The sequence below is a fragment of the Caretta caretta genome, chromosome 5, assembly GCF_965140235.1.
Source record: "Caretta caretta isolate rCarCar2 chromosome 5, rCarCar1.hap1, whole genome shotgun sequence".
Taxonomy (NCBI): Eukaryota; Metazoa; Chordata; order Testudines; family Cheloniidae; genus Caretta; species Caretta caretta.
In genome coordinates this window covers 58391395-58403699 of record NC_134210.1, presented here as the reverse complement: position 1 = coordinate 58403699, position 12305 = coordinate 58391395, and the positions used below count along the sequence as shown (strand labels likewise).

Genomic DNA, 12305 nt, shown 5'->3' with positions numbered 1-12305 from the left:
AAGTGTTATAATAGTGTCCAGTTATAATTTTCATGTCTTAGAATCATAGAAATATAGGGCTGGAAGGGATCACAAGAAGTCACCCAGTCCAGCCCACCACACTGTGGCAGGACCAAGTATATATCTAAGGTGTTTGTCTAAGTCTCCCTTGCTGTAGATTAAGCCAATTACTTTTTGTCCTACCTTCAGTGGACAGGCCCATTGTCTTTACAACCGCCCTTAATCGGTTTGAAGACTGTTATCAAGTCACACACGTACTGTTTTCTCAAGACTAAACATGCCCAGTATTTTTAACCTTTTCTCATAAGTCATGTTTTCTAAACTGACTATCATTTTTGTTGCTCTTCTCTGGACTCTCTCCAATTTATCCACATCTTTTGTAAAGTGTCACCTAAAACAGAACACAGTACTCCAGCTGAGGCCTTACCTGTGCAGAGTAGAATAGAATAACTAGCTCCTGTGCCTTAAAATATTTTTCTGTATGTTTTAAATGGAATATTTTTATTTAATAACAGAAAAATTAAGATCTTTGTTTAAATGGAAGAGGATATTAGAAATGTAAATTTTGTAATCACATTTCTATCCTAATAATGTAAACTGCACTGTAAACTTACTCATGATGGACAGATGCTGCAAGACCTGATTTTGGTCCTTTCTTTAGTAATGTGTTTGTACCAAAAAAAACCTTAAATTTCTTTCAGCAAAATCCACACAGATGAACATTGTATTATATAATTCCCTTCTTTTATTAGAAAGACTGCTGGCAGGAAGCATCCCCAAAAAACAGGAAGTACAATTTTGCACAAACAAAAGGATGTGGAGGATGTGTTACTCTAAATTTTAGGTGCCAATTAAATTAGCCTACAATAGCGCTTCTAATTTAACAAAAGGGTAACAAGGTTGTGGCCCACCTGAAAGGAATTGCCAGTGTGTTACCAGGGGGCTTGTGTCCAACCTGCAGAGGACTCCCCAGAGCAAACTAGTCTTGCTAACCCCTGAAAGGACACGGATACAGCCTTCCGCTCAAGGATTGATGCAAGCAGAAATTCTTTTAAATCTAAATTTATTTGTTTAACAGAATTTTTTTTTTTAAAAAGTTTAATAAAGCAAGAAAAGATACATAGGATTTAATAAAACACAATAGAGTTATATTTAACAATTACACAATAAAGCAGTACAGCAAAATAAAAGACAGACTGCATAAAATACCTAACACCTATAGAGCAGAGGTTCTCAAACTGTGGTCCGTGAGCTCCATTCAGGTGGTCCACGGCTAATTCCCTCTAAGGTGCGTGCCTGGGCGCACACAAGAGAATGAAGGGCCACCCACCTAATTAGTGGAGCCGCGCAGGTGTGGTTCCACTAATTAGGTGCCTGTATCCTGGAGAAGACTCACATATAAGATGAGGTGGTGGCCTTGTGGGGAATAGGGGATAGGTAGGAGGGGACTGGGGTGAGAAGAGGGGGTGGGGGGAATTTGGGACGTGCAGGGCTGCAGTGGCCAGAGAAAGAGGTGACTTTCCCCATCTCCAGGACTGCAGCTGCCAGGGAGAAACGGCCCTCCTTCCCAGCCCCAGCTCAGGGGCTACTGCGGCAGCACAGTGGCTTCCCAGCCTAGTGACTGCTGTGGCAGGAGAGACCCCTCCCCTCCTTCCCAGCCCCAGCTTGGGGGCTGCCACGGCAGGGAAGAGAGGGCACATCCATCACATTAGAAAGGTAAGACTACTGATATTAAAATAAGTTATGTGCTTTTATTTGTAGAACAAAAATAAAGGGTTTTTTTATATAGCACTTTTATCCAAAGCGGTTTGCAATAGTTAGCTAACAGTACAAACAACATTTGGAAAGATGAGTAAGTGGGCTGTTGACACCCTCAGCAATTTTCAGGTTGTCTGCAAAAAAAAAAAAAAAAACAAAACGTTGAGAACCACTGATATAGAGAATACAGTAGTTTCAATGTAACATGCATATAAAGATCCCACATTCAAAGGCTTTTAGTCTTAGTGTTAGTCTAATTCTGTACTTAATACAGTGTAGTATACATGGCCTCTATATACACATATGAAAAAGTCGTCATATTCACAGATTTAAAAAGAAAACATTTACTTAACACTAACACTTAATATTTAAACATACATCCTGTGAGCACTGGCCAAGCGGTCAGTGGGCAGGGGAGAGCTCATAATTCAGAAACAGGCATCAAACTTTATTAACACACCCACCCAGACACTCAAAGAAAATAATTTATAAAATTACTGTTACGCTTTCACACCAAAATCCCTCTGACTCATCTTAGGTCCTTCTGCTCTGTCAGTATAAAAGATGAAGATGTCTGCACCTGGAAGAAAGGATCTAGCTGATAATGACATTTTCCTCTGTCTTTATTTAAATGTATATCATAAGGCTGAATTGCACTGTTATTACAAATATATCCAATTCCCTGTTCTTCCATATAAGCCTCAAGTTCAACGATTTTCCATGTCTGATTTTGTTTTATGGCCCAGAGTTTGTGTTCTATTGGTTGCATCACACTGGTGTTGACATTTAACCCAAGTGATACAATAGGAGATATCCATTCAGTTTGGGCATCAGACATCATATATGCAGTTGCTTGGTTCAACTGAGCATTGTATGTGAAGTTTACCATCTTCCACCAAGAATTAAGGGTTTTTTTCAGCCTCAGTGGCATATTTCCACATTATGTTTCTTATTTCTAGAGGTAAAATTCAACTCATTCCATCTCCTATAATGTCTTGAAAACATTTTCCTTTCAACTACCAACATTTCAGTCTTCAGGCTTCTCTACATGTGAAAATTAATCCAGAATGCAGGAGGGTGTGAATGTAAAGCAGATTAACTATTCCTGATTAATTCTATGTGTGGAGGTTTTTATCCCAGAATAAGAGAGCCTTATTCCAAATTACATAAATCCAGTAAATTAACCTAATTTGGAATAAGAAATTCTTATTTTGGAATAAGTGTGTCCACCCATGGAGCTAGTCTGGAATAATTCCCCATGTAGACAAGTTTGAGCAAGCTGTCTTTGTCATGGAGCCAGTGTGTCATGTTAGTGGGGATAGCAGTTGAATCTGTAAACAATCAGAAATAAAGCTGGGTGTCTTGTGTATTTTTGGCAATGAAACCAATGTGTCGCAGCACCTCTCCAGGTGGTCTCCTGGATTCTGAAGAGGAGGGGGAACAGGATAGTTCCTTGTGGGAGCCCACAAGTGAAGACTTTTCTGGAAGAGGAACAGTTTCCCATCATTCCTCTAAGCCTGTTGGAAAAGAACGGTTGGAGCGCTATTGCTGTGATGTCTGGTTCAGCGATGTCTTGTAAGTGGTCAGCAATACCTTGCAGTTGACAGTCAAAAGTTGTGGAGAGGTCAGGTATTATGAGATTGGCCTCTCTTCATCCCTTAGTATTACTGGGGCTGTGTCCATGCCATGCCCTGGTCTGAAGTTGAATTGCAGGGCATCCAAGATGTCGGCAAAAGTCATACCTAGTTGAAACATGGCTACCAGTACTTTCTGAATGGTTTTGCATAAGCATTCGAGATTTTCCTCAGTCAAATGCTGGCTTTCTGAGAATCATGAACATTGTCACAATTTTCAGTAGGATTTTCATTGACAATTACCGTTAGGAGTAGGAACAGTTTTCTTTATTGCCATTCCTCATCCCAGAGAGTTTCACCTGTTTCGCAGGTGATGTGTCAAATATTTCTCAGCATTTCTTCAGCTTCATTGTGTACCAAACACACACAAGTGGCAGGGTTGGTAATGTCATCTGATCTGCTATATAGTTTCCTTCCTATGTGCATTCATCTCATCTCTTTTGTGAAGCAGGAAGAAAGCTCTTCACAGCAGTGGTCAGTGGTTTGGTCCAATGTCAGGAGCTTCAGGTGCACAGTACCTCTTAAAAACAGGAACATAATTTTTTCCCCATATTTTTCAAAATCAATTTTATTTCATTTGCTTTCTGGGTTTGTACATTTTTATGTACAGAAATTTTAGATGCTTGTATGAGCAGTGTTCTACATTCAAATTGTATTGTTTTGTTATATCAAACTAAATCTTGTGTTCTGTAACTTCATAGCAGAAACTGTATTATGTTGCAGCAGTCCTCAGTCAATGACCATGGAGTCTCTCTAATTTTTTTAATTGGCAAATAAAATGTAATCTTTTCAGTTACTTCTGGTATCTTAGCTTCTCTTTATCTCGAACACTGCTGTCATCAGGGAACATCTCTTCCTCTGCAAAAGAATTGTGCTGGAAAAATAGGAAATCTCACTGCTAAGGATGAAATAAGGCATCTGCAGTGCTGGGTCCTGAACATGTACTACTAGAGATCAGAATAAACCTTAGTCCAATTGCTCTTTGAACTGCAAAATAGCTGCAATCAAAGGAAATGAAAAATCAAGATGTAGGAGAGAAGGAAAGGGTATAGGCAGGGAATTATGGGTGAAGGAAAATAAAACAATTTTCCCAAGTTAAATTAAGGACTAGTTTTGTATGTTTTTTAATTATTGTACTTAATGCCTAAGTACTACAGTGATTTTAGTAAAATCTCATGTCTGAAAAATTGTACTGAATATCATACAAAAACAAGTAACCTGTGTGGTATTTCAGCATTTCACTTCCAAATGGAACCAGGAAGTGCAGAAGCATGGAGAACTGAAAAATAATTAGAAAACAGTAACTACACCTTATTTGAACTTCAACTGATGTTTGGTTCAAGTTATGGTGATGGTTTGGTCAGTTCATATTTTATGTAAATCAGTTAATACAGCCTTAAAGAAAATACAACCAAATTATAGTATCTTGTCACTGCTATTCCTTGCCTATCTTCCTATATAAACACAGTCATTTAGTGTTCATTAGCTATAAGCCTATTTGTTCACTCATTAAGATTCACCAGTCATTTCAAAAATAAGTGACAGATACATGCCATCTGGTGGTTTACCTGCATATGTACAGTTTAGAGTTCTACCATCATGCTCCTTTATTTTAGGAAATCTTTTCCCAGTGTTGTCGCTTTGATAACTAGCAGAACAACAGTAACATTTAAAAAGATGCTGAAAGGGAGCAAGCAGATCCCTCTGAAGAATGCATCAAAATAACATGAAAATGAAACTACATATGAAGTTAGAAATGTTGAGATTTGGCTAAATAGCTACAGAATGCATCTCTTTATTTTCAAACCATCTTATCACTCTGGTATCCAAGAGCATGTTCAGTGATTTGTTCTGAAAAATGAATATATGGTTCCTCAAGCTGCTCTTATTCATTGGCTGCCAACAACATGCCGGGGCTATTCCAGTAGTTTAGAGGTTAGCTTCCATACTGTGTGTAAGATTGCATGAGTAAGGGGGAAAATATTAAACAAGGTAGTAGAGAGTAAGGAAAAGGAGGAAAAAAAATAGGAGAGGGCACAGAAAAGGCCATACTCTGCAGGGAGGGAAGCCTGCAGTTGAGGGCAAAAAAAGCAAAGTGGGGAACAATATGACAGACCACAAAATAGAAATGGGATAGGAGCAGGATTTACCTACCAAAGGGAAGGGAGGCAAAATGATTAATAAAAAATGATTCTGGTCTGTCGTCTGATTTCTGGACTCCTGCCCATCCTCAATGCATGTGCGACAATTTTAGGAGTTCAGAAATCAGACGATAGACCAGAATCATTTTTTATATTCATGATTTTCGGAGTCTGGTTCATGATTTTTAAACTTTTGAGGTCGGCAACGGTGATTAGTGTTGCTAAGTCTCACAATTTTATAGTGACAAAGACCATTTTAGTCCCCACTGTCAGAGCTTTTGCTAGAGGACCCAACTAAAATCAAGGCCCCATATGCTAGGCACTCTTCAGCCACATAATAAGAGAGGCTTGGTTTACATGGGGAGTTTAAACAGGACTAAATTGAGTTAATCTGATTTGAAAACACTTGTGTACACAGGCTGCAATTCATTATAGTGCACTGACCCTGCATTTATCACAAATTCTGGAGTCCTCTTTTGAAGTTATTAACTTTGCTACAAATCAAGTTAATTCAGTCTATTGTTCATGTGTAGGCAATGCTGCTGAAAACTGCTTTGACAGTCTTCCAATTCTTATCCTACCCTACTTTTCAAGTGATCATTATTGGCCTCTCTGTTTACCTACATGCCCTCCACTGTTCTGGGGTCAAGTTGACCAGATGTTCCTTCCCCTGTTTATAAGCTGAAGCACAGACAGATTTTGTCTATTGGCTCCTGGATTCCATTTTATCACAATAGCTATGGAAATATCCCAAAAGCTCACAATATGCCTTGAGCAGCTTCTTGGAACTGTGTTGAGACCCTGACCAAGACTGAGTAGGCAGATCCTATGAAGGGAATCTTGGCATGTAAGTCTTTTTTATAATTTAACATTTATATTTTAATGTATTATGTTATAGGGTTGTACTAGCTTCCGTTCGAGGTGCCCTATGGCTGCAGCCACTCTAGAGCGTTGTGAGCTAGAAGATTTTCTGAGTCTCAGGTCCCTGCCTTGCTCCCTCTATCAGCCTATGCTATCTATTTGTCCCTTGGTCTTCCACACACCTTTTCAAAATGGTGGATACTCTGGCCAAGTAATTGGCCTCTATCTCATGATGAAGCCCAGTTAGTGACCATTTTCAGGACCACACTCTGGAAGGCACATGCCTATGTATCTATTTTTACTTCCCCTTCCCTTTGCTTGGTAAATGATATCTTCCCCTCCCCCATTTGCCACCTCAAAATGGTGGCTGGCAGCAAACAGTTGCAGTTTTTATGCCCTCCCTCCCCAAGGGGATTCAAATAAGAAAAACATTCTTTTGTGACAAGTGTAATGTTTACTGAGGCAGTGGTTACAGAAAAAGAGTTTGGTTAGTGTTCTCACTTTACATGAGGTAGACATTGCATGCCTGTAAAAGCGACAAAGAGTACTGATCCCTTACAAATGCCCTGTAATGCTCATTCTAACAGACTGGTAACAGTGAATGCTTCAGGCAATCATTGCAGAACCCTATCCATTTTTCTCTGCACATTCAACATGTCTGTAGGGGAGATAAAGCAAAAGGTAAGGCTGAAAAATTGTTCAGAGATTATGAGGAAGAGCTGCATGGCCACCCACCCCCCTCTCCAGGGAAAGCTTGCAGTCAGGAGCTCCTCCTTCCACTCCTCAAGCACTTCTGGAGGAATCATCATGGTGAATAACTTCACAGCATCTCTCACTGGTCTGTCCTTTGCCTTTTTAAAAAAGGTCACACTTTGCCTCCTACTCACCCGCCTCAGGGTAATGACAGCCTAAATGCTGGAGGGAGTACTATAGAACTCACCCCTTGATTCACCCCACTCGCTCTTCTGATATTATATATCAGAGGTGGGCAAACTACGACCCACGGGCCACATCCGGCCCACGGGACTGTCCTGCCTGGCCCTTGAGCTCCCGGCCAGGGAGTCTAGCCCCTGGCCCCTCCCCCCACTGTACCCCCTGTCATAAATATAAAGGGAAGGGTAAACCCCTTTGAAATCCCTCCTGGCCAGGGGAAATCTCCTCTCACCTGTAAAGGGTTAAGAAGCTAAAGGTAACCTCGCTGGCACCTGACCAAAATGACCAATGAGGAGACAAGATACTTTAAAAAGCTGGGAGGAGGGAGAGAAACAAAGGGTCTGTGTGTCTGTCTATATGCTGGTTTCTGCCGGGGATAGATCAGGAATGGAGTCTTAGAACTTTTAGTAAGTAATCTAGCTAGGTATGTGTTAGATTATGATTTCTTTAAATGGCTGAGAAAAGAATTGTGCTGAATAGAATAACTATTTCTGTCTGTGTATCTTTTTTGTAACTTAAGGTTTTGCCTAGAGGGGTTCTCTATGTTTTTGAATCTAATTACCCTGTAAGATATCTACCATCCTGATTTTACAGGGGGGATTTCTTTATTTCTATTTACTACTATTTTTATTAAAAGTCTTCTTGTAAGAAAACTGAATGGTCTTTCATTGTTCTCAGATCCAAGGGTTTGGGTCTGTGGTCACCTATGCAAATTGGTGAGGCTTTTTACCAAACCTTGTCCAGGAAGTGGGGTGCAAGGTTTTGGGAAGTATTTTGGGGGAAAAGACGTGTCCAAACAGCTCTTCCCCAGTAACCAGTATTAGTTTGGTGGTGGTAGCGGCCAATCCAAGGACAAAGGGTGGAATATTTTGTACCTTGGGGAAGTTTTGACCTAAGCTGGTAAAGATAAGCTTAGGAGGTTTTTCATGCAGGTCCCCACATCTGTACCCTAGAGTTCAGAGTGGGGGAGGAACCTTGACACCCCCTCTCCCACAGCCATGCCACTGCATGGGCAGCACAGCTTGCACCCGCCCACCTCCCAGGCTTTCCAATAAGCTAGTCCTGCTGCTCTGAGCCGCATGGTAAGGGGGCGGGGAGAGCAGGGAGCAGTTGGGTAAGGGGCAGGAGGTCTCGGGGGGGGGGGGGGGAATGGACGGACGGACAGTCAGGGGGGCGGCTGGATGGGGCGGAGTTTTGGGGCTGGGAAGTCAGGGGATGGGGGGCAGGGGGGTTGGATGGGGGTGGGGTCCTGGGTTGCGGTTAGGGGCAGGAGGTACTGGGAGGGGGCAGTCAGGGGACAAGGAGCAGGGGGGGTTGGATGGGTTTGGGGTTCTGAGGGGGGCAGGAAGTGGGAAGGGGTAGATAGGGGCAGGGCCCAGGCTGTTCGGAGAGGCACAGACTTCCCTATCCAGCCCTCCATACAGTTTCACAATCTCGATGTGGCCCTCGGGCCAAAAAGTTTGCCCATCCCTGCTATATAAGCACCTCCAAGGCACAGAAAAACTGTGAAGGCAGACCAGGAACATATATCCCCTCCCCCCAAATCTCCAAGGTACAACTACAAAGCCAAACAGCACATACCGAATGGATAAAAATCTCAATTCACATACCACTTACCATCTCTGAGGTTCCCCCCCAGGATGAGAAGAATCTCAGGGACGTAAAACCAGAAATGCATTTAAAAATATGCTATCAAAGCCACCCCCAAAATATGAACAACAACTGTCTTTTTGTTAATACCCCATCACTGCGGCACCTGTACTGGCCAGACCATTGAGGTCAGGGACTTTGTCAGTGACTGAGTACCTGGAGAGAAAACAGAAAAGTCATGATGAAATGTTCACAGGCATCATTACACAGTGCCCACTCAAAACAAATAAAAAAAAAAATGCAGAGGTGGAGGCAGTATCTGAGGACAGAGAGGCAATCTGACAAAGAGCTTTCCCGGGAAATCATTGCAGTGGAAAAGGACAGCGTGACAGTTGCCAGAGAAAGCACTGTCATGGCCAAAGACAGTATGAGAAAAGACAGGAAAATGCAGAGGCAACTCCTGGTGGCAATACAAAGCCAAAATGCCCTACAAGTTACTATTCCGAGATATGTTGCATGGGAATCTGTCAATTGTTTTGCCCATACTTTGCAGCTAGCCATTAACGATGGGTTTTCTTCAAGTAGTGTGGATCGGCTATTGAAGCTGTAAGTAGACTAGTTGCACGTTTCCACCACAGCACTGTGACTGCAAAAGCACTCGAAAGAAAACAAACACAGCTTCAGGTTAAGCAACACCGTCTGATCCAATTGTATAAAACTCGCTGAAATTCGGTATATGACATGTTTTCAAGACTCGGTGAGCAAAGGTGGACTATGACAGCTGTGCTTTCAGATAGCTCGGCAACAAAACAATCTGATGCCTGAACGCTTCAGCTGCAAGATGAGCACTGGCAATTCATAGAGGATATCTTACCAGTACTTTCCACTTTAAAATGCACTACACCTGTCATGTCTGCTGAACAGTCAGTGTCAATTTCAAATATTTATCCAATTTGCAACAGTCTTCTCCAAACTCACCTCAGAAGCAAAGCTCCTGTCGAAAATGGAAAAGTTGCTGATTTCAAGGCTGCTGTTCGTCACTCTCTGGAGCATCAGATGAAAGCCAATGATCCTGCCAGGGCCGAAAAAAATGCATGAAACTCAGAAGAGTGCTGTAGTGATGCTTTTAGGTGAAGGTTACACCAAAAAGGAGAATGCAATAGAAAATGAACTGGAAAATTACTTCGGGGATCCTTGTCCTTCATTGGAATGCAGTCCATTGGAGTGGTGAAAGGCTAATGCACAGTGTTTTCCAAGGCTTGGAAAACTGGCAAACAGTTACCTGTGCATTCCAGGAACATCTGTGCCTGCAGAATGTGTGTTTTTCAATGCTGGCCTTACTGTTAATCTGCTGTGCACAAGACTGAAACCAGAGCATGTAAACATGATAATTTTTCTTAACAAAAAATCAGCAGTAGAGTTGAAATTCTAGTCTGTTTTTTTGTGTTTTTGGACGTCTCGTGGATATTATGTGAAAAGTTAAACCAAAAAGTGGGTTTTAGTTTTACACATAAGACTGGCTGTTTTTGTTGTTAATAAAAGCACTTGACAAAGATAATATATATGTGTGGTAGATTCACTGTGAACCAGTGACACAGGAACATTTTTTAACAGTTGTGGTGCTGAAAGCCAGCCCCCTCCTTACCCCTGCCCACCCCCCACCCATTTCCGGGAGGGGGGACATGGACAGGGGCCAGGAGCGCAGGGTTAGATGTCTAATTGCAGTGATTCTTATATCCATAGTATTGACTGCTTACTGTATTTGGAGCAGGAAAACAAAGATATATTGGTAGGACCTTTGGAGTATTTTCACCATCTAAAAGAAGAGTAACCAGAGATCACAAGATCAATTTCCTGCCATTACAAGATGAAGACTCTGGTCACTTGTGCTTCTTGGTTTCTCTAAAATCCCCACAAGTTAGGATCCCATAATCTTCACCAATAAGTAATATATCTGAATTGACAAAATATATGACATATAATGGATCCGGTAGGGCAGGCAGCAGAGCATGGGGCCCGGGTGGCAATGGGGCTGGCAGTTGGGAGGAAACTGGGAGCGAGGCCAGTAGCCAGGATGCTTGGTGCACTGGTATGCCAGGCGGCAGTAGAGGCCCAGGGGCAGGCAGCAGCAGAGCCCCGCTGGGGCAGGCAGCCAGGATGGACACCGGGTGGCAGCAGGTCGGAAGCCAGGACAGATCCCAGGCCACACCAGGATGCTGGGTGGCAGCAGGGAGGGTGGTGCAGGGCTGGCAGCCAGGACCCTGGGTGGAGTTTAATCATTAACCAGTTAAACTCTTACATCTCTAATCTGTGTGGTTTGTGGGTTTTGGTTTTTTTTGACTTGATTACTGTACACTGATCTGCAGTTGAAAATCTCCGAGATCAAACCAAGGAACCAGAAATCGTGTGCTAGCAAATAGGCTCACCCTACTCCCGTAGACAAAGGTGAGTCAATATGTGTTCTTTATGTTCAATTTCATTCAGTAGTAGAGTGCTACTACTCTACTACTGTGCTATGTATGTTGCTTTTTGTCATAAGCAATACATCATGTTGACAAAGAACAAAAATTCTCTTGTTCTGTGCAAAAGTACTCTTTCTTAGGAAGAGGAGGGCCCATACGGGGCATGAATCTCCAAAGGTAGGTGCATTAAAAAAAAAAAAAGTTTAGTAATTTTAAATATATACTTGTTACAAAAAATAAATTGGAAAGTGCTCAAAAGTTGGCAAATGGCATAACTAACGCTAGCTGTGCAGCCTTAATTCCGAACCCTTGTCTGAAACATAAGCATTATGATACTATTTTTAATTACCTGCTCACCCACATCGATCTTCAGCAGGGTTTGAACCCAGGACTTTTACTAGCAGTTGTCTTCCACGGGCCCCAGCCAGTAAAGGACAGTGAGAGCCCATGGGCTATGCAACTCTTTACTAGTAGCGGATTCCAGTGGCTGGGGCAGTGTTCTGCGCCCATCTCTGCCCGCGGCCACCGGGCCTATCTCTCGGGGACGGTGCGAGCCCTGATGGGGCAACGGGGTGGGGGGAGTTCAAACGGTGCCTAACCGGCTCCCATCCAGTCACGGTCCTGAGCGCCGTGCCCCAGCTCCCTTCCTGGCTCCACAAGGACCTGCCCACCTCAGTGTTCCCCCTCCTGACTGAGAAGACTCCGCCTCTCCCGGCAGGCTCCTGAGCGTCACAGGCTGGCCCGCCCCAAACCCCGGGCAGGGGTGGCCCGACGCCAACGGGAGGGAGGAGCCTCAAAGCCGCGTCCAGCATTCTCACCCACCTTCCCGCCGCTTTTGAAATTTAACCGCCGCTTCCCCAATGCAAAGCCTGAGCCATGAGGTATTCTGGGTAAAATCGGCAGCAGCACACGTCAACCAAACTACG

At 43.0% G+C, this 12305-nt stretch overlaps 1 long non-coding RNA gene across 2 annotated transcripts; it reads right to left on the bottom strand.

The window, feature by feature from the left end:
* Positions 1–1731: 1731 nt before the first annotated feature.
* Positions 1732–12187, bottom strand: LOC125637019 (uncharacterized). 2 transcript variants are annotated; one of them, XR_007356799.2, is made up of 4 exons: positions 11729–12187; positions 9896–9989; positions 2257–2338; positions 1732–1892 (listed from the first exon to the last, which is right to left on the bottom strand). It is a non-coding gene; the product is annotated as an uncharacterized LOC125637019 (long non-coding RNA). The 2 variants fall into 2 exon arrangements; XR_007356798.2 differs by having other exon boundaries at positions 1732–2338.
* Between the last annotated feature and the right edge of the window lie 118 nt (positions 12188–12305).